This window comes from Cornus florida, unplaced genomic scaffold (genome assembly GCF_030987335.1).
Source record: "Cornus florida cultivar Cherokee Brave unplaced genomic scaffold, ASM3098733v1 CherokeeBrave_3.0.0_Hap2_Chr03, whole genome shotgun sequence".
Lineage (NCBI taxonomy): Eukaryota > Viridiplantae > Streptophyta > Magnoliopsida > Cornales > Cornaceae > Cornus > Cornus florida.
Window position 1 is genome coordinate 10,534,170 of NW_026775573.1, and position 16,429 is coordinate 10,550,598.

At 35.0% G+C, this 16,429-nt stretch overlaps 1 long non-coding RNA gene across 1 annotated transcript; it reads right to left on the bottom strand.

Annotated features, from left to right (window-relative positions):
• Positions 1 to 5: 5 nt before the first annotated feature.
• On the bottom strand, positions 6 to 16,376 carry LOC132299434 (uncharacterized). The gene is made up of 5 exons (XR_009480115.1): positions 16,295 to 16,376; positions 12,689 to 12,758; positions 12,377 to 12,446; positions 12,145 to 12,214; positions 6 to 507 (listed from the first exon to the last, which is right to left on the bottom strand). It is a non-coding gene; the product is annotated as an uncharacterized LOC132299434 (long non-coding RNA).
• Positions 16,377 to 16,429: the final 53 nt, after the last annotated feature.

Consider the following 16,429-nt stretch of genomic DNA (forward strand, 5'->3'; position numbering starts at 1 on the left):
CACCCTCATCTCTTATGGAATCTAGTATCTTTTGCAAGGTGAGATTAGTTGAATTCCCCATTATCAAAGCATCAGCAGGCCTCTCCTCAACTATTTTTGGTGGCAAATCAATGACAAAACCATCTTCAAACCTGGATTCCGCTTGGAGCTCTTTAACCTGCTCGATCATTTCCACCACATGCTTACCGAGCTTCACACGAGAAATGACATCTGGAAACCATCCATTAAAACATCTTTTGCCAATGAGCTGCTCATCTTCTTTCGTCTTCTTATCAATCTCATCCACCCTTTCAAGCCAGCCATTGCATTCTCTTGTAGGACCCTTTTGTAGGTTAACAAGGTCAATCTGATATATAATGTCATCCCTCCTGTCGCATAATTTTTTTACTCTCCCGCTCAGCTCAGTGAAATTCTTTGACAGGTTTATTGCATAATCCACACGTCTACAAATGGGTGTGCACATGTTTTTCGCAATATCGTACAAAGGTTGAATCAACTCCATTGCCTCTACGTGAATTTTGAATGCAACATAAGTAATATATATATATATATAAAGTTGGATATGAAAATTTTGAAAAGTCTATTGCAATGGTTTGCAAGTGTAAGCTATAACCTATCTGCTGACAAATTGATTTTATTGCAATTATGTAAGTTCTTAGTTTTTGTTTGTTTGATATTGCACTTGAATAGTTTAATTTCTTAATTCTGCCTTTATGCATTTATTTTTCACATAATGGGCCCCGGAGTGAAATGACATGATGATATAATGGGTTATATCTGAACTTATTAGGGTCTATTTGTAACTATTTTATGGCCTAATTTTTTTTACTCTTTAATAAATAGTAACACATAGCTAAACTCAATAAAATTTTCTTTCAAATATTTAGGGTTTATTACATTAATTTTTTGTCAAAATTAGTTTTATTATTTTTGATGTGATGGCATTTAAATTCTAAAATTTGTGCTCAGAAAACTATAAATATGTAGATGTCGAAAGACAAAGGCTTAACACCTCTAGGGTTGATTGAACACTAGACATGTGAGTTGTGTCCCAAAATTTGATGTGAGATTGTACACTTGTAGTTTGTTCAGTGTAGTAGTTTGTCAATATCTCTTGCACCACTCGCAAGACACCCGCCCATAAGGTCACCACAATCACCTCCCATCCTCCTTAGAGGTCCAACGTCCCTGTTGGCCACACTTCCAGCTGGGTCAAGCTCGGGCTCAAAGCGTACATTATCATACCATGTGGTGGAGTTGGTCGTTACAAATGTATTAGAGTTTGACCCAGTTAGAGGTATAGCCAACGGGGACGTTGGCCCCTAAGGGGGTGATTACGGCGACCTTGTGGACTGGTGCGTCGTAGGCGGGTGTAAGAAGCACTGGCAGACTATCACACTAGTGAGCTACAGGTGCACAATTTCACATTGCTTGGGCATGGAAAAGAGAAATGATATATATATAGGATTTGGTACGAGGCCTTTTAGAGTAAAGCCTAAGAACCTAATCATGCAGGCTCGGGCCTAATGCAGACAATATTAAATACCATGTGGTGGAGTTGGTTGTTATAAATGGTATCAGAGCCTGACCTAATCGAAAGTGTAGCCAACGTGGACATTGGCTCTTAAGGGGGGTGATTTTGGCGACTAATTTGTGGGCGGGTGCAAGAGGCACCAATTAGCTACCATACTGGGCGAGCTACAGGTGCACAATCTCACGACGCTTGTGTATTGAAAGGAAAAGTGTATATATAGGATTTTTACACTCCAATTGGTACAAGGCCTTTTGGGGAAAAACCCAAGAGTAAAATCATGAGAGCTCAGATACACAACGCGGACAATATCATACTATGTGATGGGGTGAATCGTAATATAAAATATGTAGAATTTTTATTTTTATTTTTCATAATGATATGTATCTTAGAGTTGTGGACTAAGAGCGTCATTGAAGCATGCCATTTAATGTCTTTTAGAATCCAAATTTAATAGAAGTTATGATTTGTGTATCTTGTGGTCATCAAATTAAAATAGAGTTTAAGCACGATTTTTTTTTTTTTTGTGCATGTTTAAGCATGATCGTTTGAGGTATTTGAATCTTAAATTGAATATAAATTATGATTTTATGAAGTTTAAAGAAAGTTAGGCGCTGTTTAGTAAAATTAAAAATTACGCGCCCAAAATTTTTGGGAGCTAAATTTCAAGTGCTGAAATTTTAAATTTTAGTTATAAATCTAAAACATTTTCTTATATTTTTTGAAATTTTAAGTGTTCAATAATAAGTAAACTCTTTATCACTAATTTTTTTTCATATTTTAAGTAACACTTATTTTAAGTGGTATTAATTTTGCGTTATCAAACTCACTCAATCAAATATGTAATGAATCAGGTCATGACCACGGCTTAAAACGCTTTTATTTTTAAAAAAATTATTTTTAGATGTGTTTGGTAACCATTAAAAGCGCTTTTAATAGTTACCAGATTTAGTTCAGTGAAGTTTTTAAATGAAGTTAGAATTTGGAGCTTCCAAAACTGTATTCTGAATTGAACCGAGTCGACCTGCCTGAACTCTGAAAAGGTACCATCCTGTGCTCCTGCACGCCCCTTCCCTAGAACTATTCCCAGTCTAGCTCTGCTCTTTGCCAACCAGCATGCATGTCTTCCATCCTCCAAGCGTGTTAGGAATCACTTCGTGACACTCTCCCCCACCCAAATCCTGCGACGCCCTCGTCGCACTGCGGCGCTTCACTACTGTGTCCACTCCCTTCCAAAGTTTGCCTGCAAGCGGTATGCTCGCCTTCCCACCATCGCTTCCTTGTGCAGCTCCTTGCACTACACTCGCCCAATGATAGGCCTCGGACCAAGGGGACGTCCACTCCTCAAGGACGTGACTCTTCTCTATCATGCCGCCTCCACGACATCCCGAGCAAGCAAGGGCCTCCTGCCGACTTGATGCTCGCCCTTCACCACGATTTGCATCACCCAAGGACTAAGCACGAACTTTGGTGCTCCCCTTTTGAGCGTTTTTAATAAAATTTTACTTATCAAAAAAAAAAAAAAAAAACTGTATTCTGAATTGAAGTTGAATATTTTAAGTAACTACTTTTTATTAAACAATTTTGTCCATTTTATTTTTTATAAAGACAATTACATTCTTTTCTTGGTAAAGTTCTATTATAAAATATGATAACATCCTATTAAAGTATATTATTACCAACTAAATTTAAAAAATTATTTAATTGTGATAAGTACTTATTTGTATTGTCTCAAATTTTTTCAAATTTTTTTGGCATTTTTATTTATTTTTATATTTATTATTTTCGTGCATCGATATGCATACCACATGAGTTCCGAGGGTTGTTTAGGGCATTTTTTCGAATTTAGAATTATTAGAAATGCATTACGAGTAGTTTCGTCATTTTTGAGTTTTCAGGCCCGTGAGGTCCCGTGTGGACCCAAGGCCCTTGGAAATTTTTTCGATTTCATTAACATTTCATTCTTGGGGTGTATATATAAATATATATACATACATGCATATGTGTACCTAAAGGTATACTTATGGCATAGTTGTGGTTATATTACTCATGGAAGGGTATTTTATTATTTTTGGCGCATGGGATGGGGACCACCATTTAACTAATTGGGATAGAGGTGCACAAAAAAATCGTGGAACCGAACCGAATAGAACTAGGGCTTTGGTTCCGGTTCCCACAGTTCCGATTCTGGTCCCAGTCCAGGTTATGAAAATAGGAACCTTGGGCTTACGATTTTGGTTTCGGTTCCAAACCCGAAGGAACCAGAATCGTATATATATAGTATATATGTATATATGATTATATATTTAATTATATATATTTTTAATGACTTATACCATATAGCAGTAAGTTACACGTGGTCCACCACTAAACCACAAAAACTCATCTAAACCTAAACCTAACCCTCGCCTCCCCTCTATAGTCCTCATCTCAACTCTTAAGTTCTGCTGTTCTGATATTTGATTCTTTGAAGCCGCATCGCCCTTCCCTCCCCTCCTCAGTCCTCATCACTCATTAGTTATCAGTCCTCTACTCCTCCCATCTTCAGTCCTCACTCCTCATCACTCATCAGCCCTCACATCCTCTGATCTTCTGTATCGTGGCTATCGTCCACACACCATTTCAGTCAGCGACACTGCAACACAGCTTCTCCGATCAAGTTCTCATCTTCTCTGTAACTCTGTTTCCTAAGACGGCTTCTCCGATCTACACCCACACACCATCTCAGACTTCTCAGTCAGTGACATGGTCACACGGCTTCTCCGATCTACACCCACACACCATCTCAGACTTCTCAGTCAACGACAATCAGTTTGAAGTTATATTTTCTGTATTTATTTATATATTTATTTTTGCTATTGTATTCTGTAACTCTGTTTAATTGTTTTAGCTATGGGCTCAAAGCCTTCAAATAAGTAAGGGAACAACAAGAAAAAAGTTCATAAATGGGGAACCGTGGAACCGATCCGAACTGAACCAATATTCACAGTTCAGCTCGGTTCAATTCCATACACACACGGTTCTGGTTCCGGTTCCATTTTTAAGGAACCATTGTGGCTGGTTCCGGTCCTGGTTCCCGTCAGAACCGTACCGAACCAAACCGTGTGCGCCCCTAAAGTAGGAATAAAAGGAGTTAGAATCATATTTTTTCTCATTTTCCCCTCTCCCTCTTTACTCTTCCTCTCTTTTTCATTTTGTTACACATTTTCATACTTAAACCCTAGGTTTGATCTATTTATAGTGAGATTTGAGCTTTGAGCTAGAAGAAAAGTTTGATCTACACTTTAATAGTTTTTTTTTTTTTTGTATCATTTTTGCAAAGAGTAGAGCACATTGAAGTTTTGGGTCTAGAGGCAAGGGCTTAGATTTTGGGGTGGCTCTAGGAGAAATTGTTGTTTTCCTCACATTCCTGTTCAGCTTGGTGGTATTAGCATTCAATTTGATGGAGTTTCATCATGGAAGCATGGCTAAGTTTGCTTGCTTCAAGAGGTAGGGGTGTCTAATTTATGGAGTCCTTTGTTATTATGAGTTTTTATATGAATAATTTATGATGTAATATGTTATATGTGTTTTTGTAGAGAAATTTGGTCACTATGTTAACCTTCATCGTATCTACTAACTACTTGGTATCTAATTGTCAAATTCATATGATGTTCGTGTTAACTTCTTGCTAGCATGCTTGGTAGGATGAAGTTGTGTCAACTTGCAAGCTAAATTGATGATTCTAGAAAAGTTGTATTTGTTCTGATGTGAAATTTGTTAAGTCTATGCAATTAATGATTATGATTGAACTCTCTTGACTACAAGGACACTAGGTGTTTGTCGAATTGTCTAAATTTGCCTTCTTGCTAGATTAAAGATGAAAAAACATGTTATTGAATATGGTTATCTTCTAAGTGCTTCTATTATGATTATTGGTACGTGTACTCTTGAGGTGATTTGATGTATTGTTATTTAAGAGCATGCTTACTTCCATAATGATGGCTAGGTGACTAGTTTCTTAACAACTAGAGGTTTAGGTTTATAAGCGACATTCATCATGCATGCATTGTGTAGTGCATGTGTGGGTGGGGTGGTTGTGTGAGATGGACGCATTTTCAAAGCTTATGTGTGGCTTAATTTTCAAAGTTTGAGGTGAAGGGGTTTGTGGTAATTGGGAGACGAGCGATTGTCTTTTCCCAAGCGTGGTTGTGATAAACAGGAGACGAGTGGTTGTCTTGTTCCAGAATGTGAATTGTGATAAACAGAAGACGAACAGTAGACTTTTTCCGGTGATCGGTAGCTAGGTCCCAAATGGTGATGAGAGGTTGACTTACGCAAGGATAGTTAGCCGGTGTTCCTAAAGAGTACGAGCGGTTATCTTGTGCCATACGGGTTATTGATTTTCGATATGAGTGTATTGAGTAAGTTTGGGTTTTGGGAAAGGGGTGTAGTTACATTTACGGTTGTTGTCGTAAACATGGCTAGGGAATGTTCAGGGCATTGGCATATGCATGGCTTATACGGCATTGGTATCTTGGAGGTGCTTGGATATGTGCATGAGCTTTTGTTGGTGTTTGTTGTTGATGTAGTTTCTTTAACGGTCTTGGGATTTCCCCATACAAGTATGATCCATTCTCTTGACCACCATTTCTCTATGTGTTTGCTCACTTAACTTTAGGAGTCATACCTTAGGCATATTCTATTGAGTGAGTGTCGCTCACCCCGTTATTATACAAATATTTTTAGGAGTTAACAATGTAGTAGAGGTACTAATTCCATATTGTCTAGGAGGGGACGGACTGGGTTCTTTTGGACTTGTTTGGACATTTTTAGCATAGTTTCATATTGGCCATTTGAAGAGTTGTAATTTTGATCTAAATTGGATAATCATGTAAGCGGGAGGATGTTGTGTATTTAGTATAGTCAATATTATTTTGAGCATGTATATCTTTGGTTACTCTTGTTGTAAAGGACATTTCATATATGGGATATAAATGACGTTTTAATCATTCATTCTATTTTGGTTAGGACATGTTTCAAATGGTTTAAGTGACCAAATGTTGTTTTAAAAAGTAAAGTATTTTAAAATGGGACTTTTTTTTTTTTTTTTGAAATTCTCTTGGTATGATCGTACCCACCTTACGATTGATTGCACCCTCAGTTTTTAAAATATCAAAATTTTTGAAAGCTGATTTAGTATTCACCATAAAATTATGTTTTGGATGATCGATCGTAGAGGTCCTACGCTCGATCGTAGGGCTTTGGGCCATGCGCGCATACAGTCTTTCCTGCGCGCAATGGCACAGGGTTGACAACCTACGATTGATCGCAGCGCACCTTGCGCTCAATCGTAGGGTTGTTGAACCAAATTTGTCTTAGACTTGCACACTTGATTCAAATGATGACTTTAAACCATGTTGTAAACCGCATTGATTAAATGAAACTTAATAAAGACCGGTAATGTAATACCCCTAATTTTAAAAGGATATCCTGGTATTTTAATTAATTACATTTTTATTGGTTTAATTGTTTACTTGCTTGTTTTATTTGAATTAATTGTTATTCTTTGATTTATTTGACTTAAATTGAATTAATTGTTATTATTTGATTTATTTGAATTAAATTGAATTAATTGTTATTATGTGACTTATTTGAATTAAATTGAATTAATTGTTATTCTGTGACTTATTTGAATTAAATTGAATAAATTGATTAATTAGGGTTTTGTTTTATTTTTCTTCACGTATTAGCCGACTTTGTTCTCCATCTCATATTACACTTAGGCTTAGGTTTAAGGGTGGCCTATAAATATAAGTATTAAGTTTTTCTTAGGGTTTTAGAATCCTTTTCACGACTGTGGAGGCAGAGAGAGAATAGAGGAGGGTTGCAGTAGTTGGATTTCGCCGGAGAATTTAGGAAGACGACAGTCTGAGACCTAAAGGCAAGTTCTATTCTTAACTCTCTCCATTTGACTAGCGTTCTTTACATGTCTAACTCAATTCCAGGAACAGATAAAGATCTAAAATCAATCTGGTTCGCATGCTTGTACTATTTTAATCAACATGTGTTCATGAACTGTTAATTGTTTGTGTTACATTCTTTTTACATAATTCATGATTTAAGTGATGTCAGTTGATGGATAAAGAATCTTGTTAGTTCTGAAACACATTGGGAAACCTTAAAATTAATCTGGTTTGCAAGTTAGATTTGATTAAATCTGTATGTGTTCATGAATCCGTATTTGCTTGTTTAATTCTTCTGCGTGTTTCTTGTTCTAATTGAAGTTGATTAATGATTAATGATTTTCAAAATCTCTGGAACACACTGGGACTTAGTATTAACTAGTAGGAACATTAACCATGGAGGACAGAAGGAATGGAAGTCGCCGGAGGTGAAACGGGTGAAGGAAACAAGCAGTAGGGGCTTCTGTGAGTTGAGGCGGCTCCCCACAAGGGTGGAGCCTGCTCCAAGGCTGGTAGAGGTGGCTCCACATGGTGTGGAGGTGGCTCCACACAAGGGGGAGGCGGCTCCCCATGTGGGGGAGGCGGCTTCACCCTCTTTTGAGGCAGTTTTGGTGTATTTTCGCTTCTGAGTTTGTTTTTTTTACTATTCTAGGGTAATCAGAGGCTGTGCCTGGGAAGTTTGATAGTATCTAAGGTCTTGTTAAAGTTCCAGAGAGCAGGATAAGGGATAATGAACCACCTAGGGTTTTTACCTTGAGCAGTATAAAATTCTTACATAATTTTGGTACACTGTTTTGGAGGTGGAGGATTTAAATTGCTTAAACTTATCTGTTGCAATTTTTCTGTGAATGGATTTATAGTTTAATTCATGTTCCAGTGGTAAAATATAAGCATGATAGATTACAGAATTATTATATGCTTATAAAGGATAATTTGACGTATACATGTGTTAAATGTAGTATCAATTCTTGGATAATTGTGTAGCGGTATAAAGTAAGCATGTTCAAATATATATTTTGATTATGCTTATCACGGATTAAAGGATGTTTATACTTATTCTCTGTGTTGTAAATTATGAGAGAATTATGTAACAGTGGTATAAGACAAGCATGTTAGTTTACAAAATACTATTATGCCTTGTATGGAATTAATTGATGTAAACATTTATTTATGTTCTGTCAATTATATGGATTCTGTGGATTAGTTGGTATTTACATTCATTATCTGTATTATCAACTACTGGATGGATGGATTGTATGCACCGGTATGGGACGGTGGCATACTAGGGACGGATTAGTTTCAAAATACTACATCCTACCTATACGGAATAAGGGAATGGATTATAAAATAAATCCTACTTATATTTAAGTCAGATCAGCTGAAACAAAGTTGAGTGACTAACTGGATTAGTTGCTATGGATGTGTTAGTCAGTGCAGCTGAACAAGCTGAACGGCTTACTGGATTTCCTATGGATGGATAGGATAGGACTTTAAATATATTTTTATGGTACTGCGATATGAGCTTGAGTCTCAGAGTCGACGGTTACGGAGCGTATATGCAATAGGATGCGTAGCTGGCTATGTTGGTTGAGGTATACCCTGTTAGGCTTAGGTAGTCATGCTTACTCAAGTGCGTTTTGCATGTTGCCTTCTACTCAGGTTGAGACCCTTATCATAGTTCAGTGAGAGTACCATTGTGTGGATATATATATATTTACGAACTACATAGTTATTGTTGAGTTGGTTAGGATGTACATACGTATCGAGTCTCTGTTCAGATTGTAGTAGGATAAAACTTGTTCGTGGGCCTGACCCACTTCTATTTTTCAGGTGTTCGACAGTTCCAGTCGTAGGCTTGATCGTGCTGAGCAGAGACCATCACTCACTATTCCGACGACGTAGGACTTCTCTCCATGGTTTACTTTAGATGTTCTTTTAGTAGTTTCATTTCAGTTTGGTTCTTATTAGGGGTCTACTAGAGATGGATTCCCGAGTTGTTTAAACTATTGGAGTTTTGAATTTTGAGTTATTAATTTTAAGGGATTCTATTTTAGATTTCTTCTAGCTGTTAATTATTTCATATTCAGTTTTGTAATCTGTGTTCATTTAAAATACTTTAATTGTTTGATATTCCCCCGGGGTTCGGGCTTGGGCTTGATCAACCCGTGTCTCAGATCCGAGGGGTATCACAGGTAATGAATTAATGAATTAATAAATGACCGTTTTGCCTAGGGGTGTTAAAAAAATCCGGAAAACCGAAAACCGGACCGGACCGAACAGAATTGGGCGGTTTGGGCTAGTTGTATAGCGGTTTGGTCCGGTCTTGGGCCCAAAATTATGGAACCGTAATTTTTTGGTCCGGTCCTGGTTTAGGGTCCTGTTGGACCAGACCAGCCCGGACCGAACCGTTGCTATGTTGTATAATATATATATATATATATGTATATGTATGTATGTATATATATGTATATGTATGTATGTATATATATGTATATGTATATCATACCCTAAACTAGTGGAACCGTTATAAATGGTTTGGTCCCAAAAAACTCTTAATCCGGTCCAAACCGGACCGTGTGCACCCCTAGTTTTGCCCCTAGTATGTCCTCAGGTCCGAGCGAAGAACCCAAATCGTATCACAGCCCGCTAGTGAATCGGGTCTTCTGGAGTAAGGGCGTTGCATTATTATAATGTGTCATTAAAGACCTAAATACTGTTTATTGACCGCAATTTTTTTATAGCTTTACTGATAAAATCGTTTTATTTTATTTTATTTCAACAGCAACCCCAAATGGGCTCTAAGTAATGAATTGGATTATCAAACTAACACCTTATTAGTGGTGTGAAAGAGTTGATTATATATGTATATATACATATACAACTATAACACGAATGGTAATAGACAATTATGGTAAAAAATGTGGTAGCATTTATATATTACAAATATGCATAAGTATATAATTCATTGTATTTCTTTTACTCATAAAAGAAATAGAATTTCCATTTTTTATCACCATTATTCAAATATAATTTTTTGAAAAACAAGCATAAGTACAAAGTTATTTAATTCACTGTAAAATTTTATAAAATACCTATATATATATATATATATATATATATATATATATATATGACACTGGTTATGAATCATGAAATATAAAAATAATAGCTTTCTTACTAACTAGGAAAATGGAATTTTTAGGTTAATTACCAATTATTTTCCTATAGTTGCACACTATTTAAATTTTTTTTCTTTCTTATAATGCAATATTGATCAAAGACAATGTAAACTTTTTTTTTCAAAAAAATTATGTAATTTAAATATATTGCATAATATATAATACAGAAAATATATAATACGTGTAGTAGATAATTCAACTAAAAAATACGAATACACGTAGTTTTTATTTGTAAGAACATATGTGTATTATAAGAGTATAATACATGATTTTGTTAACTATCAAACGTCTATCATTTACTTGGAAAATATTCATTTTGTATGCTTGAAAGATCATTATAGTTGGGTGGTATTTTGATCAACAAGGATAAACTTTGAACAAATCAATGACCCAATTTTTAATTATACGAGTTTAAAACAAAACAAAATTTTAATTTATCCCTCCTAAAGTCTAAATCAAATGTAAAAATAATGTTTCCACCTACAAACCAAATATATGAATACATCAAAAAATAATAATATAATATTTAATTATATATAAAAATAATATTTTATTTTTCATTTTATCCATAAAATCATGGATAAAATCATTAATTTGGAACTTATAGTAAGATGATTGTTAATCTTGTTTTCTTAAGTTTTATATCATTTTTAATTAACCCATAACACATTTTAAATTGTATTGAATCTCATTTTTTTAAAATATAATTATTACAAAACCACTACATCGTGTCTTTAAAGTGTCCAAAAACATGTAATTGCCACGATATCTTAAGAGAAGTATCTATGTTTCCTAGTTTCCTGCATATAATTTCGAAAAAACTCTAACCTGGATACTTCATTTGCTAAAATTCAAAGGTAAAAATTCAATTGAAGTTTAGGCTTAGTAGAGCACGGTATACTTAACGAAAATATTATTACTTATTTTTCCATAGCATTAGGAAATGTGAGGTATAAAAATGTATTAAGGTAAATGAAATTAAATGAACAAAATCTGTCTTGAACTTGGGGAAAAAAATATATATATTATAAGAGTAAATGAAATTAAAAAACGCTCTAGGTAAATGACATGTCTTAGCTAACAAAATTATTTAATAAGATAAGTAAACGGATAATTATTGGTCCAAACAATACTTTACTACTAAGATGCAAGAAAAAAATGGTTATCTATATTAAGAAAGAAGAGTTTCCTTACACTTCAACAATCACCCTCCATTCTCTCTCTCTTTCTATTTATAGAAGTCTATAGTTGCCCTAAAATTCCACCAATTCCTAGAATGATTCGCCTATGAAGTTGTTGGAATCTTTTCCTGAACGGGTGGGCTGGGCCGGATTTGGCCCAGTGGGATTTTTTTGTCCCTTCATCTACCCATTTATGAAAAGAAGAGGGGACATACAAAGTTGTACTATATTATGGTATTAAATTCATAAATCATACTATTGAACAAGCGGTAAGACTAAAATAACTAAATAAAGCATTTAACACACACCTTATATTAATTCAAATTACTTCACAGCACCAAAGGAATTAAGTGACTGAAATTGTGACAAATTTTTTATCTGCCAACATACATAATTACTTTATTAGCATGAAATTAATAAATCATAATATTAACATTATATGACACATACACACACATATATATACACGTGTATATTGTGAGGGAAATATATTGTAACACATGAACAGTAATTTCTTAATAGAAATTTTTAAATACACACCTTATTTCAATTCAAATAACTTCACAGAATCAAAGGAATTGAGTCGCTAGAATTGTCACAAATTTTTTATCTGGTAACATACATAATTACTTGATTAGCATTAAATTAATAAATCATACTATTAAATAGTAGTGGTAAAAGCAAAAAAAAAAAAAAATTATGAGCATAATATATATATTATATAATATATATATGTGTGTGTGTGTGTGTGTATGTGTGTGTGTGTGTGTGTATGTGTGTGTGTGTATTGTAAGGGAAAGATATTGTAACACATGAACAGTAATATCTTAATAGAAAATTTCAAATTCATACCTTATTTCAATGCAAATAACTTCAATGCACCAAAGGAATTGAGTAGCTGGAATTGCGACAAATTTTTTATCTGCCAACATATATAATTACCTGATCAGTATTAAATTAATAAATAAATCGTACTATTGAACACTAGTGCTAAAAGAAAAAAACAACAATAAATCGTACTATTTAACATTGTTTATATATATATATATATATATATATATATAATGTGTATGTATGTAGTGTAACAGAAAGATATTGTGACACATATAAATTACTTGATTGAATCAAATGATCATTCTAAAGGATAAAAGTATACACAAGGAAATTGCATGCACACATTACATTGCTTACCTAAATGTTGCCCTGGTGGACAGCTTTATGGAAATATGGATTGAAGCGTTAAAATTATGATTTATATGATGGAAGAAAGATGCAAACCGGAGTTCAAGAGTAATATACTTTCTTGCATACACAAACTTACGTATATATATATCTATTGATTTAGAGAGAGAGACTAAAGAAAGGAATAATTCATGAGTTGCATCTTCTTTTCTTGGGATTTTTTGTACTTCACAAGGAAGCAATATATCAAAAGATGCAAGTGGTCTCATGTGTTTTATATATCAAAAGATGCTTTTCTTGGCCTGTGAACACTGATGAAAAAGATGAATTAACTATGAAACATTAAAATATCAATTCTGATTTCTTCTGCATTTTCACCAAAAGCTATGGTCACATATAAAGTCTTTTAGGGTCAAATGTGATATTGTATTTGCTGATTATAAACCCTTGTAATTAAATGTAAAGCACGGGGTATATAGATTTAGGTTGCTATGGAGGTCTAGTACGAGAAAGTCTAGAATACAGGTACAACAAGGCATTTTTTGATCATGTATTTGGTGAACCTCACCACCACATTCAATGATTGAGATTTTGGTTGCTATGGATGTCTAGTACGAAAAAGTCTACAATACAGGTGCCACGGGGCCTTTCAGTCATTGAATCATCTATCAAGTGAACTCCAGCACCACATTCAATGATGGAGAGCTTTGAGGGTATAATACCCCCAAGGTATTGTAAAATTTTCCATCTAGTACACCACCTTTTGCAAATGATTATCTTTATCAACTCAACTTGGCACACATTCATCATCTTCTTCCTTTTTCTTTTTTTTTTTCTTTTTTTTTTTTTTCATGGCACAAATTCATCATCTTACTAAACATATACGTTGGATGCCAAAGATTATACCAAACACCAAAAGAACTCCCAATTTAAAAATCTTTGTGCCTGCCAAAGATTTTTATTTGGATTTCGCTTTTCCTAAAATTATGTCATTCTTTAAAAGTCTAAACTTCTATCTCAACTGACAATCTCCTTAATTTTTATTTGGATTTCGCTTATAAAGCATAATTGATACATGTTCAAAACATTGCATAGACACACCTACTTCTATATATTTTTGATAGATGGAGAGACTAATGACTACTTTTATATATATATATATATATATATTGATAGAGCGAGAGACTAATGAAAGTTATAACTCATTAGTAGCATCTACTTTTTGCCAAGGAAAGCAAGGAAGCAATACAAGTGGGGCTGGAAAGTTGTCTCATGGTTTGCTTTTCTTGGCCTGTATTTCGGAAGAAAAGCAAGGAAGGAATAATAGGTGACGGCATGGGGAGTTGTCTCATGGTTTATATTATGTATTTCAATATAGGAAAGATGCTTTTCTTATCTTCGACTATCCATCAAACACATACCTCGTAAGAGACAGATGCATTTCGGAGATCACTGTTCCTGGTCAATGCCAATGGAACTGGAAGAAACTACTTCAGCTTCGACCAACCATCAGAAATTGGTAATGGACTACTTTCCAATTTTTGGTTTGACAATTGTTGCTCACTTGGTCCATTCTCTTCACTGTCCCCACCTTCCATTCCCAAACACAATTTGATTTTGTGGATGGCATGTCACGCTCGATTATCTACTTTGGACGGCAAGCCTATGGCTCATAGAAGTCCACTCAACCTCTGTAAGCTATGTGCGAGCTTACCTGAACCTCATGACCACCTTTTCTTTCAATGCTCTTATGTTAGCCCTTTGGGTCATTTATACAAACACGTTGTGCCTTCTACACTCTTCCCTCCTAGAGGATGGCAATGGTAAATTGGGGAAGATCAAACAAACGAATTACAGGGCTGTTGTCTCTAAATTGTGCTTCGCGACGGTTGTTTATCATATATGGTTTGATAGGAATCGAAGGGCAATGAAGGGCAAATCAAGACTGGGTCTTCTGGACCATCCCATTAACGGGCTACAAGGCTACTTCTATCACTCTGACACTGCAAGACTAAAACTGATGTCATGTTCCTATCACTCTGCTACAGCTAGGCACATCCATCTCGGAATGGGAATTGCCGGCTTCCCGTTCTTCGATCTCCACCTAAGCCTCCGGATTGATAGCTGTGCAGGGGATGCCCTGTTCGTTGTTCTGAGAGATCTTTCTGATTTATATGGCCAACGGTCATGTTTTTAAATTTGGGGCTGGGCTTTTAGCTGGGTTGGGCTATAAGCCCTGTTGTCTTTGACTGGGTATTCTGGAGCATCCCATTAATGGGCTTTGTACTTATTACTCTTATTACACATTTGAAAAATGCTTTTCTTGGCCTGAGAACAACCATGCAAAAGATGAATATGGAACATTAATTTTCCGAAGTTATATTTTAAAACTACAGCAATCATATGAAACAAGAAAATTATATGTACCTCCAAGATATATGGTTTAATGGTATTTTTCCACTCCTTCCAAAATAAAAAAACATTTTGAGTTCAAAATTTTCCCAAGAGTATTATGTGAATTATTTGGTAGGAAATAAGAGAGAGAAAAAAAAAAAAAAAAAAATTTGTTATAACAGTATTTGTTGCATTGACTTCAATCAAAGCCTTGTTAGGCTCAGCAACACCTACAATTGAAGCATATTCTGATTCAACACCATCCGTGCCTCATTCAACTGTTCCATTGATTCCCATCTTCTGTAATGCTGTCAGAAGACTGCAAGTAGAAAATAACAGTGCTGGCTTATTTCCAGGCATGACACACTTTTATTTTTCCTAATTTTTGGAGGAGAAAATTATGAAATTTGGAATGTAAAAGTGAGGACCAGCTGATGAAAGCCAATTCTCGGATGACGAACAACAAACTCCGATTTCTTTTGATGTTTCTTGTTTCGTCAAAATTGCATGTTGCTTGCAAAATTTTTAAAGCTTGAAGCACTAGCAAGATTACTAGTGGTTATATAATTAAACCTACACAAATATTGTTCAAGAACAAAACCAGAGTAGCTTCATTCACAAATATGCAACCAATCCTGAGGGAAATGCTATTCAAACTGATACATACAGATGGCATCAGAAATGAGGGAGGCTAAATTCTCATCCGAAGTGCTAATATCGATACTCATTGCATTGACTTTCAACAAAGCCTTATCAGGGTAATGAGTGAATGAGAACTGATTTGCACTTAAAGTGCCAAAATACACTATATTGGTCAATAAGGGTAGTTCAAAGAATAAATTAGAAACCTCATTAACAATTAAAGAGTTTTGAAACCCATACCTTGTCCAAGAAAATGAGCAGGAAGGTCCAAGTTGACAAAATACTATGCCTCTCGCCAAAAAGTTCAAGGCCTAATGGCATCTTGTCTTTTCACTCAAATCGATGTGTAATAGGAAAATAAATTTACAATGCAAT